Source organism: Pogoniulus pusillus, chromosome 10, assembly GCF_015220805.1.
Source record: "Pogoniulus pusillus isolate bPogPus1 chromosome 10, bPogPus1.pri, whole genome shotgun sequence".
NCBI lineage: Eukaryota > Metazoa > Chordata > Aves > Piciformes > Lybiidae > Pogoniulus > Pogoniulus pusillus.
In genome coordinates this window covers 5,589,985-5,609,594 of record NC_087273.1, presented here as the reverse complement: position 1 = coordinate 5,609,594, position 19,610 = coordinate 5,589,985, and the positions used below count along the sequence as shown (strand labels likewise).

Below are 19,610 nucleotides of genomic sequence, written 5' to 3'. Positions count from 1 at the left end.
AGCTCTCTTGTGAAACAGTTACACCAAACCCTAGCCAGGCAGAGTTTTCACACAGTAACTCTGCACCTGCTAGGATGGTTTTTTTCCCATTAATCCCAAGCAGTACAGTTCTTCTAAAAACCTGGGCTACTCACAAACCTTTTTCCCAAACATTATTTAATGCTTTAACCAGAAATCATCTCTGGTGACCAATGTTCTGCGTTCCAAGTTAATACCAAACGTTCTGTCAAGGCAGAGTTCCTGCCTCTCTCCCTCCTCCTGACTAACTACAGGCTCATCTCCTTGCACATACAGCCTGAGCAAAGTGAAGGGGTCAAAGGACACCATCTGGGTTTAGCTCATTTGTTTCACTTGACAAAGCATCCCACCCACCTGCTCCTCAGCAGAGCAAAGAGCCTTCCACACGCCGTGCTGCCTGTCCAACCGGGTGTGCGGTAGTCACTGCCAGGACCTCATGCCTGCTGCTGCCCATCGCTTCAAGAACAAAGGCAGCAGAAGTCTAAGCAACAGCTAAGTGAAATGTCCAGCACTTCCATATTCCACCCAGTAAGAAATTATCTTACTGCCTTCAGGGCCACAGCAAGGAGAGACAAAATAAAATCACCTCCCTGCCATGATGCACCTGGAAGACTCAGATGCCTTCATTCACAGCTTGAAGCACACCAAAAGCTCACATCCACTACCTCCTGTCTCTTCCTGTAAGAAGTTCAGTCCCCAGATCCCACACTCCCAGCTAAAACATCCTAGCAGATGTCCCACTTCAGGCACAAGTAGATGTCCCTTCCCACTAACATTACTCTGATGTATTCACACTGTCCTAGGTGAATTTACACTTTGAGAAGAGTTCTACCTCCTAACATGCACTAAAGATCAGTGTTGCCTTCAAAAGGGCAACCAAGCTGAGGAAGGGTCTGGAAAAGATGGCTGGTGAGAAGCAGCTAAGGGAGCTGGGGGTACTTACTGTGGAGAAGAGGAGGCTGAGGGCAGACCTCATTGCTCTCTACAGCTCCCTGAAAGGAGGCTGCAGTGAGGTGGGGTTGGGCTCTTCTCCCTAGTCTCAAGTGACAGAGAGGAAATGGCCTGAAATTGTGCCAGGGGAGAGTCAGGATGGAGATGAGGAACAATTTTCTTTGCTGCAAGAGTGGCCAAGGATTGGCACAGGCTGCCCAGGGAGGTGGTGGAGTCCCCATCCCCGAAGCTGCTCAAGAAACATGTTGCCATGGCACTTGGGGACACAGTTTAGTGGCCATGGTGGTGTTGGGTTGATGGTTGGACTGGATGACCTTAGAGGTCTTTTCCAACCAAAACAATTCCAAGACAGTAGCACTTAGTCTGTTGAACCCAAGTCCTGTCCCATCATTGACATCAGAATAAACCCTTCAACATGGTCCAAATACTCACAGATACTGGAGAGCATCTCTCAGAGAAGCAGAGAAATTCATTTCAGAATACACACCAAAATAGTACTGGTAGAAACATCTGGGTTTGTTGGGCATTTTGGATGTGGCCCAAGACACAAAATCATCTTTAAATGCATTTTTGGAAGTAGCAAGAATGTTACCATGCCTCTTTAAGCATATTTTAAGGACAAGTTTGCAGAGTCAGGCTGTGGAAGTAAAAACGCTGACATCCCTCCCTGTCTCCAGCACACACACACCACAACAGCATCAAACTGTAGCTGAAGCCAATGTAGCTCACTGCAAGTATTCATAGAAACAAAGACCCCACACAGAATCATCACAGAATACATCTGGTTGGATGAGACCTCAAAGATCATCCAGTTCAACCCTTCACTCAGCACTGAAGGATCAACACTAAGCCATGTCTCTAAGCACCAGGTCCACACACCACTTGAACACCCTCAGGGACGGTGACTCCACCACTACATCACTTCCCTTTTGCTGCTGTGTGCACAGAGAGCCAGGAGGCCTTTTTGTTCCTTTGTCTCCTCCCTAGTCCAACACTGCTGGTTGTGCTCCTGGTAAGAAACTGAAATCCAAACTCTGTCCAGTAGTTCTGGGCTCCTCAATTCAAGAGAGATGTTGAGATGCTGGAAGGTGTCCAGAGAAGGGCAGCAAGACTGGGGAAGGGCCTGGAGCACAGTCCTGTGAGGAGAGGCTGAGGGAGCTGGGGGTGTGCAGCCTGCAGCAGAGGAGGCTCAGGGCAGACCTCATGGCTGTCTACAACTACCTGAAGGGAGGCTGTAGCCAGGTAGGGGGTGGCCTCTTCTCCCAGGCAACCAGCAATAGAACAAGGGGACACAGTCTTAAGTTGTGCCAGTGGAAGTATAGGCTGGATGTTAGGAGGAAGTTCTTCCCAGAGAGAGTGATTGGCATTGGAATGGGCTGCCCAAGGAGGTGGTGGAGTCTCTGTGCCTGGAGGTATTGAAGCAAAGCCTGGATGGGGCACTCAGTGCCATGGTCTGGTTGGTTGGCCAGGGCTGGGTGCTAGGTTGGACTGGATGAGTTTGGAGGTCTCTTCCATCCTGGCTGATTCTATGAGACATTTCAGTCTCCAGAAATTACCACACTTGAAGTGTTGCCAATGTGCCTCTAAGAGTGAGAAGCTTGTAGATACTCCCTGGTTACTTCATGACCCACTCAAAAACCTAAATTAAATATTCTTCAGTAGCTTATCCTCACTGCTCAGAATGGTGAAAAAGAAACTTTTGTAAACCTAATTAACAAGCAAATTAGCATCCTCTTAGATCATATCCACAGAGACTTTGGGTTTTACATTTCCATTGTGGCTCACTGCTCAACTGCTACTGACTCAAGTGTTAGTGTTTGATTGGGGATGCAATACCCAAACTGCCTCTGTGCCTATTCCGCATGACTGCTCACAAGGAATGTTTGCTTCTGCCTCTTTAGAGATGCAGCCTTGCTTCTGCCACCAGAAAGAAACCCCTAAGTCAAATGAGCTTCACTCCTCCTCAGTCTCTTTATCAGACAGTAAAATAGTGATGACAGGAATGTTGCTGGCTCCTTCTGGTGCCCAGTTCTGGTGCCCTCAACATGAGAAGGACATGGGCCTGCTGGAGCAGGTCCAGAGGAGGCCATGAAGATGATGGGAGGGCTGAAGCACTTCCCCTATGGAGATAAGCTTTGAGAATTGGGTCTGTTCAGCCTGGAGATGGCTCCAGGGAGACCTTGGAGCAGCCTTCCAGTACACAAAGGATACAGGAGAGCTGGGGGTGGTGAGGAGGACTTTTTACAAGGGTTTGTAGTAATGCAACAAGAGGGAATGAAGCTTGAGGAGGGGAGATTTAGACTGGAGATCAGGAAGAAATTCTTTCACTGAGGGTGGCGAGACACTGGAACAGGTTGCCCTGGAAGGCTGCAGATGCCCTGTTCCCTAAAGGTGTCCCAGGCCAGGCTGGACAAGGCCTTGAGCAAACTAGGCTAGTGGAAGGCTGGAACTAGATGATCTTTAAGAGAGTGATTTGCCATTGGAATGGGCTGCCCAGGGAGGTGGTGGAGGCACCATCCCTGGAGGTGTTCAAGAAAAGCCTGGATGAGGCACTTAGTGCCATGGTCCAGTTGACTGGACAGGGCTGGGTGCTAGGTTGGACTGGATGAGCTTGGAGGTCTCTTCCAGCCTGGTTGATTCTATCTCTTCCATCCCACACCATTCTATGTAGTTACAATTCTCAATCTCACCACACTTGTGGCATCTCAACTCCAAGCATTTTGCCATGTGAAGACCCCAAAACCACAGCCCTCACTGCTATGGGAAAAGGTTATCAGCTGCACGCTCAGTTGCTCCAAGCTCAGAAAGGAGATGCATTTATTCTGCGCTTTGAATGTTTTAAAAGCTGTAACTTGAGCCCTTCTTGCAGCTGAGGACCTGCACTGTTGACATTTCAACTCTCAGGCTGGCGAAAGGCTCCATCTCCCCATGAAGAAATGCAGAGGTTATCTCTTTGTGCGTCGCTCTCCTCGCGCCATGCCGCGCACTCGGTGCACTCAGGCAAACACAAAGCGAGGCCTTCGGCACGGCCCCGGCTCTCACACCAAGCCCCAAGGACCTCCATAAAACCCCATTAGAAGTAAATAAGCCTTGGCAAGAATACAACTGCAGAGACAAGCCCTGAGAGCAGCAGCAGCACTCTGAATGCGGTGGAGGTGGTGAATGTCAGCAGAAAAGCAGGAGAGAGCAATCCTATTATCATCAGCCTGCAGCCAAAGCGCTCTGCTCTCCTCTTCCAAAGCCAGGGCACTGAAGCTCAGCCTCTCCCCCATTCAACAGGGATTCAAAAGCTTCTGCTGTGAAACCAAATGCACATGGGGAAACCCAGCGTCCTGGATGGTCCTTCTGCTGTCAGAACAGCAAGGCCCTGGTTCTACAACGAGACAGCTCTGAGAGAAACATGGTTTGGCAGCTTTATCAGAGACTCAGGGAAGTGTTTAGGCTGGAAAATACCTTCAAGACCATGGAGTCCAACCATCAACCCATGGAGTCCAACCATCAACCCAATGCTGCCAGTCCCACTGCTAAACTATGTCCCTCAGCACCACATCTGCACCTCTTTTAAATGCCTCCCAGGATGCTGATTCAATGGTTTTATTGGGCAGCCTGTTTCAGGGCTCAACAATGCTTTTGGCAAAGAATTCTTCCTAAGCTCCAACCCAACCCTCCCCAGCACAATTTCAGGCCATTTCCTCTCTTTCTATCACCTGAGACTAGGCAGAAGAGACCAACCCCCCACCTGGCTCCAACCTCCTTTCAGGGAGCTGTAGAGAGCAATGAGGTCTCTCCTCAGCCTCCTCTCCTCCATGCTATACAACTCCAGTTCCCTCAGCTGCTCCTCATCAGCCCTGTTCTCCAGACTTTTCACCTGCTGCTCTTGTCCTTCTACAGACCAGCTCCAGCACCTCATTGTTTTCTCTTGTAGTGAGAAGAAAACGTGATGGACCTGGGAATTCCCAGCTCCTGGCTCTCATTACTCCTTTGGCTGCCCTCAGAAAACTCCACTGTTCCTTTTTTCAACAATTCAGGATCGTTTCTGAGCTTGCTGCAGTAATTCCATACAACACTTCCCCAGTGCTCTGCTTATTTTGGGTGCAGGAACTGCTTAACCTCTTGTTGTCACTTGGAGGCTTCCAGGTCATCCAGCCAAAGGGAAAATAAAAAGTTTCCACTGGTACATTCCACCCACTCTGAATGATTCAAGGGCCAACACTCCACACCACTCCAACAAAGCTCAGACAAAAGCTGAGGCTAGTTATGCCAAGTGTGCTTCTATCTGATTAACTTTCTTAATGATCTTTGCCCTCCCTAAAGCATTCTGATCAGTCCTTCTCCCTTTGGGGACTGTCCATCAACCAAGATGATTTGTCACCAAGCAAATCACTGTTTCGTCATATTTCAGTGAAGCAGCACAAGAATTCTGTGTCCCAGTTTGGTTTTGGGGCTTTTGGGGTTGGTTTTGTTTGTTTTGTTTGGTTTTTTAACAGGATAACTTCTGGACCTCTACTCTGCCCTGCTAAGGCCACATCTGGAGTACTGCATCCAGTTCTGGGCTCCTCAGTTCAAGAGGCACAGGGACTGTGGGAATGCTGCTGGCTACCTTATCTGAGAAAGGGTAAGTGGACATCTTGCTAATGAGAAAAATAAGGTGTGATGTATGTAAAAGACTGGGTTGCTCTTGCCTAATTACGCTAATGTATGTGAGCTCTCTGCTCAAGACTATATAATGAGAGCCAAAATGATCAATAAAGGTCTCTGGTATAATTCACATTGAATGGCCTCAAGTCCATGCAACATTGCTCTGATCACACTGATCTGTGTGAGCTTCGATCACGTTCTCCTGCAGCAGCAAACAGGTAGATGCAACAGGGATATACCAGAGGGACTCCAATGGAGGCTACAAGGACAACAAAGGGACTGGAGCATCTCTGTGATAGGAAAAGGCTAAGAGACCTGGAGCTGGTTAGCCTGGAAAGGAGCTAGACCAAGAAGAGATCTTATGAATGCTTACAAGTATCTGTACTGCACACAGTGAGGCCACACCTTGAGTCCAGGGTTGAGTTCTGGGTTCCTCACTCCAAGAAGGACACTGGGGGGCTGGAGCAGGTCCAGAGAAGGGCAACAAGGCTGGTGAGGGGTCTGGAGAACAAGGCTGATGAGCAGCAGCTGAGTGAGCTGGGGGTTGTTTAGTGTGGAGAAGAGGAGGCTGAGGGCAGACCTCATTAGCCTCTACAGCTCCCTTAAGGGAGGCTGTAGTGAGGTGGGGGTTGGGCTCTTCTTCCTAGTATCAAGTGACGGAATGAGAGGAAATGGTCTCAAGCTGTACCAGGGGAGTTTTAGGTTGGGCATCAGGAAAATTTTCTTCCCTGAAAGGGTTCTTTAAGATTTTAAGAGGCTGCCCACAGAGGACATTGAATGCCCATCCGTGGGGATGCTTCCAAGCAGCAGAGATGCAGTGCTGAGGGCCATGGTTTAGCACCAGACTGGGTGCTGTTGAGCTAATAGCTGGACTCAATGACCTCAAAGGTTCTTTCTGCTCCAAACAATTGTATGATTCTATGCATCTACCTCATCACCTCCAAACTGTCTGCTGTAAAGGTTTTGCTTTTCTCCCATTTGCTTATTTGCCACAACTGATTTAAGTCAAGGTAACTCACCACCTGCTTTGAGACCCCCTCACTGAAAAGCCTCAAATGCACATCCAAAAGCAGAAGTGGCATGGCCATTGAAAGGCCAACAGGTGAGTCAAGAGAGGGAATAACTTCTTCCACTAATTAAGAAGTCTGTAGAAACAGCTGCTGGGGAAAAAAAGAGGCAAAACCCAACTCTAAAGAGTCTGACCTCTCTAAGGTAGGGGTCTCGAATAAAAAGCTTAAGCATGATGAATCTCCATCCAATCCAGAAGAGCACAAGCTCAACTCTTAAGATCCCTTCAGAGCAGTATGCAATTTCTCTAGAGTAAGGGAGAAAAGGATGAAATAAACCACCTGGAAAATCCACTTCTTCCACAGGCTTTCCAATGCCTCATCATCTGCACAGAGCTAGCCAGACTGCTGAGAGCTTTTCTTCTGGAAGGACTGCAATCAAATGCATGAGATGGCAATATTTGTGGGGTGTAAGAACTAAACATCCCTGGAAGGCAGAGCTGGTTGTGAAATTCAACTGCATCCATCTTACCTTTCACCTGCATTTCTTATATCAAGCTCTGTGCCTTTGTCCCATTCAGCATCCCTTGTTCTTTATTTCTTCCACACCAACTCCCTCTTTCCAGCATAAAACACTGTTCTATCATTTTTGAAATTTCAGAAGATTCTCTTTTAGAACTTTTTTTTTCCACATGTCCTACAGCAAGTTCTGCAAATCTGCTTTTATTCTGTGATGTGACAGAAGCAGTAGAAATCACACCCTTAAGACGGGCAGAAATCCATCACAGGACAGCGATGAAACAACAAAACCACCAAAGCAATCAAACCCACTTTCCTTCCAAAGCATTCCAGAAGATGGCATGTGTATCTCACCGGAATAATCCAGCACATCTGCTGCCACACTCACAGCTTGGCCCAACAGGTGAAGACAGAAAAAAACCCAATCTGTTATTCAGACCTCCAAAAACATCAGCACCATTGTCAGGAACTAAGGCAACTGCACAACTCCACACAACAAAACCAGAACATTTTGCCCCAGAGCTATTGATGGGGAAAAACAGAAGATGGATGTCATCTGCTTTCACAAAAGAGGTAAGGGAAAGAAGAACAAAAACGCTTCCTTCGCACAGGGAGCAAAGCAAACAGAAAAGAACAAGACCTATTCTTCCTTCTTCCCAGCTACCACACAGAGCTGCACTTCACACTTGGTTTGAAAGCCTTGGTACTGGCCAGGAGCTCTGAGAGCTTCCAAACCCTTGGCACTGGCCAGGAGCTCTGAGAGTTTCCAAACCCTTGGCACTGGCCAGGAGCTCCGAGAGCTTCCAAACCCTTGGCACTGGCCAGGCGCTCCGAGAGCTTCCAAACCTTTGGCACTGGCCAGGAGCTCCGAGAGCTTCCAAACCTTTGGTACTGGCCAGGAGCTCTGAAAGCTTCCAAACCTTTGGTACTGGCCAGGAGCTCTGAAAGCTTCCAAACCTTTGGTACTGGCCAGGAGCTCTGAGAGCTTCCAAACCCTTGGCACTGGCCAGGAGCTCTGAAAGCTTCCAAACCCCTGGTACTGGCCAGGAGCTCCGAGAGCTTCCAAACCTTTGGTACTGGCCAGGAGCTCCGAGAGCTTCCAAACCTTTGGTACTGGCCAGGAGCTCCGAGAGCTTCCAAACCCTTGGCACTGGCCAGGAGCTCTGAAAGCTTCCAAACCCCTGGTACTGGCCAGGAGCTCCGAGAGCTTCCAAACCTTTGGTACTGGCCAGGAGCTCCGAGAGCTTCCAAACCTTTGGTACGGGCCAGGAGCTCTGAGAGCTTCCAAACCCTTGGCACTGGCCAGGAGCTCCGAGAGCTTCCAAACCTTTGGCACTGGCCAGGAGCTCCAAGAGCTTCCAAACCCTTGGCACTGGCCAGGAGCTCTGAGAGCTTCCAAACCCTTGGCACTGGCCAGGAGCTCCGAGAGCTTCCAAACCCTTGGCACTGGCCAGGAGCTCCGAGAGCTTCCAAACCCTTGGCACTGGCCAGGAGCTCCGAGAGCTTCCAAACCCTTGGCACTGGCCAGGAGCTCCGAGAGCTTCCAAACCCTTGGCACTGGCCAGGAGCTCCAAGAGGTATAAGCCAGTTCACCCAACAGTGACACCAGCATGTGACCCCAAGCCACAGGCTCTCCACCAAGCTACATCTCTCTAGTCCTCGTGGCAGTCACCCAGAGAAGGAACAAGGTGCTCCATATGTGAACCTAGTTCAGCCAAGCAACTGGGAATCTATGGTACCTTATGACTACTCCTGGTGAAACAGAGGGTGTTGAGCTGGGCAAGGGGCATGAGGAATGAATAATCAACAACTCTCCAGTACCCCTCAGCTCCCTTGAAGACCAAGAGAACAGCTGAGTTCCCACAGCCCGTACAGTTGGGTACTGAAACACTTTCCAGGCATGTACACTGCAATCAGCCAAAGATTATTCCCCTTGCCCCATTCAAACAAACATTCCTTTTCATTCCAGGTGAGTACCAAATCAGTGTATGCCACTTTGAATCAGAAAATGCTACACAACAATGGCCCACCAGTTCCATACAGCATTTCCTATTCTTCCTTCATCTCTTAACTTCTCATACAGAATTTGAGGAAACCTTGTAGTAGCCTTCCAGCATCTGAAGGGGGCCTACAGGAGGGCTGGGGAGAGACTATTCACAAAGTCTTGTAATGACAGGATGAGGAGTAATGGGTTTAAACTGGAGGAAGGGAGGTTTAAACTAGATGTTAGAAAGAAGTTCTTTACAATGAGGGTGGTGAAACACTGGCACAAGTCACCCAGGGAGGCTGTGGATGCTCCCTCCCTGGAGGTGTCCAAGGCCAGATTGGATAAGGCCTTGAGCAACCTGTTCTAGTGGGAGGTGTCCCTGCCTATGGTGGGGGACTGGAACTAGATGATCTTTGAGGTCCCTTTCCAACCTAAACCATTCTACAACTCTATCATTTGCTGGACAAAGATCCACAGCAACTGTGCTACAGCTCATCCAGCTCTGCTCCAGTCCTCATGCCCATCATCTAACAGCTGACCCAAACACAGAGGCTGCAGATGCTCCAAATGAAAGGAAGAGGCTGTACCACCTACAGAAGCACAGGGCATAGCCAACAAGCAAAAGCTTGCACCGCTGCACCTCCTAAGGTGGGTTGCTTGCCAAAATGATGCTCTCAAGGCTGGATCACCACTAATTGCACAGGCAGCCTTGCAGAGCTTACAGTGCTGTCACCTGAGCCAAGAGGCTGCTCTCAGAACCACACTAATGACCTCCGTGAAAACCTTACCAGCTGCCAGCACCATTTGGGAGGTAACACCAGAAGCTTTGGCAATGACAGTGCAAATAGGACACCAACAGTCATAAACTCAAAAAGGAGAAGAAACTTTTTTACTGTGAGGGTGGCACAGCACTGGAGCAGGCTGCCCAGAGAAGCTGGCCCTTTCACAGCCTGTCTGAATGCGTTCCTGTGTGACCTGCCCTAGGTGATCCTGCCTTTGCAGGGTGGCTGGACTGGATGATCTCCAAAGGTGCCTTCCAACTCCTACCAGTCTGTGATTCTATGTAACACTTTCTACAGGCAGCTGGGTTAAAACAAACGTGTACAGGGGGCTTATTATGTGCTGTCCTCTACCCAGCCTGACCAAGGTGTAAACAGCCCAGCAGTAGGACATAAAGACTCCAGCAGAAGACACCAGGAGCCACACAAGAGAGAAACTGCCTATTACAAGATGGAAACTGTAAACCAAATGACAAAGCTAAAGAAGTGAACTGTTCCAGGAGACCTGACAATCTTGCATCATCCTGCTTCAGTCCCTTCAACGCAGAGGGGTATGTGAAGGCTGGCAACTGGAACTCAAGCCGTAGGTCCCTCAGGATGCATAACTAAAGAAGTATTTATGAGAACAATCAGCATTGCCAACAACTCTAAAACAGCCTAAGCATTTGCCACAACTTGGGCATTTTAAATGCTGCACTATTGCAATTAGCAACACCAACACCAGCAGCAATACATAAGAAACACCAACATTTGAAGGGGAAACCAGTGAAGTTAAACGCTTCACTACTAAAGCCATGAAGAAACAATTTGTTTTCTCCCTGTACACATATCCAGAAACTGTACTATGCACCAGCAAAAGTTTCCATTTCCCATTTCAAGATTGGAGAATCCTAGAATGGTTTGGCAGGGACCTTAAAGGTCATCTAATTCCAACCCCTTGCCATAGGCAGGGACACCTCCCACTAGACAAGGTTGCTCAAGGTCCCATCCAACCTGACTCAACACTTCCAAGCTAAGAGACCACATGACCTCTCTGGGCAACTCGGTCCAGTGCCTCACAACCCACACGAAGAAGAATTTCCTCCTCATCTAAATTCAGCTTCTTCCAGCCTACAGCCATTGCCCTCATCCTGGCACTCCCTGCCTCCAACAGAAGTCCCTCCCCAGCTCTGCTGCAGCCCCCTTCAGGTACTGGCAGGCTGCTCTAAGGTCTCCCCAGAGCTTTGTCTCCTCCAGGCTGACCAATCCCAACCCTTTCAACCTGTATCCATAGCAAAGGTGCTCCAGCCTTCTGATCATCTTCATGTCCTCTTCTGGCTCTGCTCCATCATGTCCCTGTCTCTCCTGTGCTGAAGACTCTACAACTGGCCGCAGCACTGCAGGTGGGGTCTCTGAAGAGCAGAGGGGCAGAATCCCCTCCCTCTACCTGCTGCCCACACTGCTGGGGATCAGCAATCTGAGATAGGGTTGGAAACGTTTTATTCCAGTAACATATGGCAAGCACAGAGTTCCACCACTCTAATTATCAGCAAGGCAAGCACCAGGGGGTAAATTGTGACTAAGATGGATGGTTTCTCACAAAGCACCGCATCCGCCCTCCCCAAAATGTTTATTTTGAACAAAGGATAGAAGACTTCCTTGCAGCAGGAAGCCCTGCAAGCCAAAGGCCACTGCTGAAACAGTATTTCCACTCTTTTGCAATAGGAACTTAAAAATCACTTAACAAACAAGAACGAAACTGCTACTCACCATCAGCAGATTTGCCCCTCAGCAACCCGATCATCAGAGAGGGAACTACTGCCTCTGCTTCACATTTGTCAGCCTTATGCACCTTCAGCAACTCAAGTCAGTCCCTGCAGCTCGGTTCTACAGAACACTCCACGCCAGCATTTGGGAAGTGAAACACCATGTTCCAACACCAAAGTTTCCAAACAATCTCGTGACAGTCCTGAGTAATTCAGAGGGTAAGCAGAACATCTGCCCATGCTTACCCCATATCTGCTCAGTGAATTGTTTTGGTTAGAAAAACTCTTTAAGGTCATCAAGTCCAACCATTCTCTGTAACTCTGCTATGGCTGATGCTAAATTATGTCACTCATACCATGTCCCTGCCTCTTGCAAACACCTCCAGGGATGAGCATTCAATCACTTCTCTGGGTAGCTTCTTCCCATCTTTGAGAACCCTTTCAGTCAAGGAGTTTCTTCTAATGTCCAACATAAGCTTCTACTTGTGCATCTTGAGGCCATTTCCTCTTGTCCTATCACTTGTTATTAGGGGCAGAGACAAACCCCCACCTGACTCCTTTTCCTTTCAGGGAGCTGTAGAGAGCAATGAGGTCTCTCTTCAGCCTCCTCTTCTCCACACTGTACACCCCCAGCTCCCTCAGCTGCTCCTCCCCAGCCCTCTTCTCCAGATCCTTCCCAGCTGTGTTGCCCTTCTCTGGATCTGCTCCAGCCCCTCAATGTCCTTCTTGGCGTGAGAGGCACAAAACTGAACCCTGGACTCAAGATGTGGCCTCACCAGCACTGAATCCAGAGGTACAGTCCCTGCCCTGGTCCTGCTGGCCACACTGTTGCTGATCCAGGATGCTGTTGACCTTGGCCACCTGGGTACACGCTGGCTCACATTCAGCCAGCTGCCATCCAACACCCCCAGGTCCTTCTCTGCTTGTCAGATGAAGCATCCCAGAAGTTTTCTGTGCTAGAAAATCCAGCTGAACACTTGCAGAAGAGTGTGAAACAGTTCAAGTGAGCCTGGCAGATGTGAAGCAAGTTCCTCCAACAGCCACGCGCACCCCAGTACATCCTGCAGACCTGCTCGCCTTGGAGAACTCATCTGGCAGTTCAGCTCCAGTAAAGCAGAGCTAAATACCAAGGTTTCCATACCCACCCAGATGGCTGTTAGCTTAGAAGCTGATTCATGTAGCAAGATGCAACAAGACAATATAGCTGTCTCTGCTCAAGCTGCATTCTTTCCAGCTTGAAAATATTAAGAACTGTAATAACTTTTGTTATTTAGCATCTCATTGTTTTGAAAGAAAGAACTGAAAGTTCCTCTGAGTACTGACACCTCATCACATTATCAAGCAGCTGATTTTGATGCACCAAATTGGAAATAAACACCTGACTGTGGCAGACTAACCCTCACTTAAACCACCCCGTAGAAATGTGAAGACATTTGAAATGGATGCTGAAGATAATTCACCACAGCAGCATTCCGCTTAACTTGCACCCATTTGAATCCAACAGATAATCAGCTGGCTAAGAGCTGCAATATTCCTGATGCTCTATAATCCAAAAACATAACATTGGTATCCCAAATCCAGCAGCCTAAGGCTGCTCAGCAAATTGGAAAAGCAAACAAGCACATCCAGCTCCAAGCAAGCACAAATCAAACTGAAGAACACTGGTCACTGATCTCTAGTTTACCACTAACGATATGTGAGGCATTCTTCTACCCAAAACACACACTGCTATCGGTGCTGTTCAGTATTTCACACCCAGCTCCAGCTAAGCTCAACAGATCCCACACCACTCAGTGTATCCACTCGTAGTCCAAATATGCAGCCAAAGCTGCACTGCCAGCCCTCCTTGACCAGGATGCTGGAGCAAAGCCACAATGCTAGACTAACCTGGATGCATCTTTCCAGCACCCAACACATTCTGCTTCCTAAACCTGCCTACCTAAAACCTTTTAAAAGCCCAGAGAAGGATTTGGTTGGCTTCCAGCAACTGACCGAGTGGCACAGCAGTAAGTTTCAGATTTACAAATGCTCTGCTCTACCAGCACTGCAGAGGAGCAGCAAAACGCTGCAGAAGCACCAGTTCACTCAAACTGTATGATCTGCTCAAGTAGCCTGCTTCAAGATACCACTGGTTCCATCACCAAAACATGCCACAGGATGCAGTCAAGCTGGTTTTCTGCAGAAGCAGCCCAGATCCACACGAGTGTGCAAACTCTGGCCACGTCACGCAGCTGTAGAGTTGTAAGTGGGCAGAGGGGCAAGCAGCAGCACAGCTCTAGCCTAATGACACAGGATCACAGAATGGTAGCGGCTGGAAGGGATCTCTGAAGATCATTCAAGTCAACCCCCCTGTCAGAGCAAACTACACAGGAACATGTCCAGAAGAGCCTTCAAAGTCTCCAGAGAAGGAGACTCCACAACCTCCCTGAACAGCCTGTTCCAGTGCACTGTCACCCTCAAAGCAAAGAAGCTCCTTCTCATGTTTCAATGGAACTTCCTGTGCTCAAGTTCATGACCATAACCTCTTGTCCTGTCACTGGGACCTACTGAGAGGAGGCTGCCCCCATCATCTTCCTGACACCCACCCTCAGATATTTGTAAGCATTCATAAGATGCCCCTCAGGTCTCCTCTTCTCCAGCCTAACCAGCCCCAGCTATCTCATCTTTCCCCACAGGAGAGATGTTCCAGTCCACTCAGCATCTCAGGGACCCTGTGCAGAACTCCCTCTAGTAGCTCTTTGTCCTTCTCGAGCTGGGGAGCCCAGAACTGGACACAGCACTCCAGGTGAGGCCTCACTAGCACGGAGCAGAGGAGGAGAAGAACCTCCCTTGACCTACTGGCCACACTTTCATGATTCAGCTGACCATTTCTGCTTGCTGCTACATAGGTATTTTACCTTCCTGAACAGAAACCATAGCCAAGGTCCATAGCCTAACACCCGGACATGCACAGACCTTGCCATAAACCCACACCACCAAGTAACCAAAACTGAATCATTAAAACAAAGCCAGGACTCAGTAGTTCTGCATTAAAATCTTGGGAGTTCCTCCAGTTATCCAAGAAATGTCAGTTAGTTTAGTCATGACACGACAGGTTAAAAGCCATACACTTAGTCCTCTGCACTCCTACTTCTGTGCATGTCTCTCCACACGGACGCAGGCAAGCACAACCAGAAATGATGGTACTCATCCTTCAAGGTGAACATCACACAGGGTCTCAGCACCCAGCACTACTGACTGGTCTCTGTGCCAGCCTCTTTATCGGTGCACATCACCTCCCAGAACTGCAGGGGAAAAACCATGTCGGAGACAAGCAGCAGGTACCTCAGTAGCTCCACAACTCCACCTAACACCACGCTTCAGACCCCTCAGGACCTGGCTGTCCCCGGGGACACCGAAGGGTGAAACCCAGTAGGTACTTTAACTCGAAGGGCCTTTCCACACCAGGAGACACGAGGCCAAAATAACTATCTACGCGACAAATAAAAACCAAAATAAGGGCAGAAAGAAATGCGCCTCACCGCCTGCGAACCGCGCCGGGCTGGGGCTGCCCACGGACCCCGCACCCCACGGTCCGGCACCCACCGACCCTTCCGCACACCCCAGCACCGGAGCCGCTGAGCCCCTCCCGACCCCCGCCGAGACTCCCGGGGGAAATCCGCCCTTCCCGGCCACAACAAAGGCCGCCGGAGCGGCCCAGCACCGCCGCAGCGCCCGCGGGGCTCCGCAGTCCCCTCCGGGCTTCCTTCAGCCTCTTGTAGCCCCACCGCGGCCTCAGCAGGCCGGGGCTCGGGCACAGCACAGCGGGGCCGACCCGGCCGCCCCCCACAGCCCTGCCCCGGGGGCCGCGGGCAGAGACGGGCGACTGAAACCAAACACGAAAAACGCGAGTGGGGGGGTCTGGCCGCGCAGTGACAAAGATCCATCACCCCGAGCACCGGCGCCCCCGACCCCTCCCTCCAAACCGGCATCCCCGGGGAGCGCGGCGGCCGCCGCGGCCTGCGGACGAGCCGGGCCAAGCCGAGCAGAACGGTGCCAGTGCCCAGCCGGGGACGGGGGCCGCAGCCGGGCCCGCGGGGCGGTGGCGGGTCTCCCGGCGGCGCGGCCGGGCCCGCCGGCGGTGCAACAAAGCGCCGGAGCCCGGGGAGCGGCGGGCAGGGCCAATAGGCACTCACCGGGGAGGCGGCGTGGAGGTCTCCGGCGGTGCGGCGGTGCCGCTGTGCCCGGCCCGCCGGGCCAGGGAAGGGGCAGCGGGCGGTCTCTCCTCTCCTCTTCTCTTTTCGCTCCTTTCCGCAGACAGAGTACGGGGATGGGGGGCTCTGGGAAGGGGGGTTACGCGAAGGGGCGGCCTCGGCCGGGCGGTGCAGACCGGGCCAGGAGGGCGGCTCCCCCGCTGCGGCCCGGGCGGGCTCCGGCGGGAGGTGCCGCCGCCGCTGCAGCGTCCGGGCGCTGGGGTCGTTCCGGCCCCATCAAGAGCGGGCCGGGCCGAGGGGGCCGCGCAAGGCGGGGCGGAGGGAGCAGGGTCGCTCCCCACGACAGCTGGTGGCCATTTTAGTCCTCCTCCTCCTCCTGCGCGGTGCCGAGTGCCCCCCTCCCCGCCCGCCTCGCCAGCACTGCCTCCTCCCTCCGCTCCTCCTCCTCCTCCCGGCTGGCTGCGGTCGCCGCCGCTCCCGGAGCCCGGCGAGGCTGCCTAAGGAGAGCGAGTCCGTAATGGCGGGCGGCGGGAGCAGCCCTTGAGGGAGAGGCCAGCAGCCCCTTCCCCTCGGCGGGGAGGCAGCCGCCGAGGCTCTCCCCTCCCCACCCCGAGCGGCTGGGCAGACACGCAGCCCACGGCTGGGCGTTCTGGGGCTTTTTACAGTGATCGCACCCCTCAGAGCCGTGGGGTTGGCTTCTCCCACTCTCTGCCAGCTGTCCCGCGGCTCCGAAACACTCAGCCGGTGCCCTCTCACCTCGATCCCGCCTACCACAGGCCCGACTCAGGCGGCCGGGAGGAGAAGCTGCCCCAGCCAGGAGACTCTGCGTGGGCGAGGAAATGCAGGAGCAAAGCAGCCGCTTTGGGGTTGGGACTGAAGTGCTTTCCCTCGACTCCTTGTCAAGTGTGCATCTACGTAAAGTCCATTGAGTATCCCAGATATCAACTGCAAAGAGAACTTAATCAGCGCAGCCAATCCCATCGATATGATCCAAATGTTTAAACATAGACATAAAACTGTTAAATCATTTTGGTGGGAAAATACTTTTCAGACCATCGAGTCCAACCCAAAACCACTAAAACATGTCCCCAGGTGCCGCGGCCACACATTTCTTCAACACCTCCAGGGATGGGGACTCCACCACCTCCCTGGGCAGCCTCTTCCAATCCCTGACCACTCCTGCAGCAAAGAAAACTTTCCTAGTAATTTAAATCTCCCTCCCCTAGGGCAGCTTGAGGCCATTTCCTCCTGTCCTATCACTTTTTGCTAGGGAGAAGCTGCCGAACTCACCTCACTGCAACCTCCTCTCAGAGAGCTGTAAAGGGCAACGAGGTCTGCCCTTAGCCTGCTCCACACTGCACACCCCCAGCTCCCTCAGCTGCTCCTCCCCACCCCTCATCAGCTTTGTTGCCCTTCTCTGCACCTGCTCCAGCCCTTCAAAGTCCTTCTTGGAGGGAGTGGCCCAAAACCGAACCCAGGTGTGGCCTCACCCGTGCTGAGTCCAGCGGCACAATCCTGCTGGCCACACTGTTGCTGGTCCAGACCTTCCCGGCCACGCTGCCGGTTCCTCTTTTCCTGCTGGAGCATTTACATTCCCAACGGCCAGAGCACTCCTGCTGTCAGCAGGACAAAGCACCACTTCAGCCACACACGGCACAGGCTGCCAGCGAAGCTCTGCGTCAAGTTTCACCTGCTCCAGTGCTCCTGGGGAATGGTGCAAAGGTGTCACACGTGTGACCAGTTTATCCTTCTCCCATTTTCCACTCACTTACAAATGTGGCTCCTTACAGACATGCATCCCTAAGCAGTTTGGTTTGGGAGGTGTTTTCCTTTACAGGGTCCCCTCTGGGGTCTTCACTGCAAACGCGACGGAGCAGTTTGGAGACTCTGGGCTGCTGCAGAGTTAAAAGCTGCAATAAACGAGGTTCGAACCAGCCCAAGAGCTCTGCGCTTCACGGGCAAATCGTCACACGCACCAGGAACCAGGACCACTGCCTCCTGCTGAGGGGTCTCATTAAATGAAGCTGTGTGCCCAGGTGCTTGAGGACAGAGTAAATTACATTTAACAATGCCAGCATCAGCCACGTGAATCTTGTTAGTGTCTTCTCTGGCTCTTCAGCTGGCAGTGGAAATCATAGAATCATAGAATCATGGAATCAACCAGGTTGGAAGAGACCTCCAAGCTCAGCCAGTCCAACCTAGCACCCAGCCCTAACCAATCAACCAGACCATGGCACTAAGTGCCTCAGCCAGGCTTTGCTTGAAGACCCCCAGGGACGGTGCCTCCACCACCTCCCTGGGCAGCCCATTCCAATGCCAATCACTCTCTCTGTGAAGAACTTCTTCCTAACATCCAGCCTATACCTACCCTGGCACAACTTGAGACTGTGTCCCCTTGTTCTATTGCTGGTTGCCTGGGAGAAGAGGCCACCCCCCACCTGGCTACAATGCCCCTTCAGGTAGTTGTAGACAGTAATAAGATCACCCTGAGCCTCCTCTTCTCCAGGCTAAACACCCCCAGCTCCCTCAGCCTCTCCTCATAGGATTTGTGCTCCAGGCCCCTCACCAGCTTTGTTGCCCTTCTCTGGACATGTTCCAGCACCTCAACATCTTTCTTGAATTGAGGGGCCCAGAACTGGACACAGTACTCAAGGTGTGGTCTGACCACTCCCCTTTAGGTGCAGGAGGCTTCTGCTGAAGATTCAGGGATTTCTGGAGTGAGGCTGATTCACTCAGGAGCACTCACTCCAAACCAACCAACTCTGCTTCTCCCAGCTGAGAAACTAAATAGAAAGGACAAGTTTATAACCTCCCTGCCTACACAAAATCACCCTGCCCTTGTCTGTGAAGTGTCTCCAGACATCCCTAAACTTTCTGTATTAACAGGAACGAGGTTGAGCCCACCTCAGCACAGCCCAGGCTACAGTTTGGGCTGGAATGGGGCTGAATGGCTCACTGCAATGGCTCTATTTTTTGCTGTGCAGGATAATCAGTGAAGAACAGGCACTGAGAGAAAGTTCAGCCACAGTGCCACAGAATCGTAGAATGGTTTGAGTTGGAAGATGACCTTAAGGATCATCCAGTCCCACCCCCCTGCCATGGACAGGGACACTTCCAATCAGTCCAGCTTGCTCAAGGCCCTGTCCAACCTGGCCTTCAGCACCTCCAGGGGAAAGGGCACCCATAACCTCCTTGGGCAACCTGTTCCAGTGTCTCCCCACCCTCCCTCTTAAGAATTTCTTCCTCATCTCCAGTCTCAATCTCTCCTCTTGCAGCTCAAAGCTGTTGTCCCTCACCCTGTTGCTACAAGTCCTTGTCACAAGTCCCTCGCCACATCTCCTGTAGCCCACTTCAGCACTGGAAGGTTGCTCCAAGGTCTCCCTGGAGCTTTCCCTTCTCTATGCTGAGCAGCCTCAACTCTCTCAGCCTGTCCCTGCAGGGAAGGTTCTGCTGCCCTCTGATCATTTTTGTGGCCTACTCTGGACCTTCTCCAGCAGCTCCAGGTCCTTCTCATGCTGGAAGTACCAGAACTGGAGGCAGTGCTACAGGTGTGGTCACAACAAAGCAGAGCAGAGGGGCAGAATCCCCTCCCTGTACTGCTGCTCTCTCTGCTCTGGATGCAGCCAGCACACAGCTGCCTGCTGGGCTGCCAGCAACCATCCACAACTTCTCTGGGCAACCCATTCCAGTGTCTCACCATCCTTACACTCAAGAACTCCTTCCTAATGTCCAATCTAAATCTACCCTGCTCTAGCTTCAAACTCTTGCCACAG

The 19,610-nt window shown here is 51.6% G+C and overlaps 1 protein-coding gene across 5 annotated transcripts in view; it reads right to left on the bottom strand.

Moving 5' to 3' along the window:
- The window catches only part of WDFY3 (WD repeat and FYVE domain containing 3), a 165,453-nt gene extending 147,599 nt beyond the window's left edge, over positions 1-17,854 (bottom strand). Inside the window, exons 1-3 of one of the 5 annotated variants that reach the window (XM_064149628.1) lie at positions 17,626-17,854; positions 17,328-17,541; positions 16,594-16,782 (exon numbers count right to left, since the gene is read on the bottom strand). The gene's annotated coding sequence lies outside the window, so the exon portion shown is untranslated. Of the gene's footprint in view, positions 1-15,819; positions 16,269-16,593; positions 16,783-17,127; positions 17,204-17,327 lie in introns of those variants that run through there. The other 4 variants (XM_064149629.1, XM_064149631.1, XM_064149633.1 and 1 more) reach the window with 4 other exon arrangements.
- Positions 17,855-19,610: the final 1,756 nt, after the last annotated feature.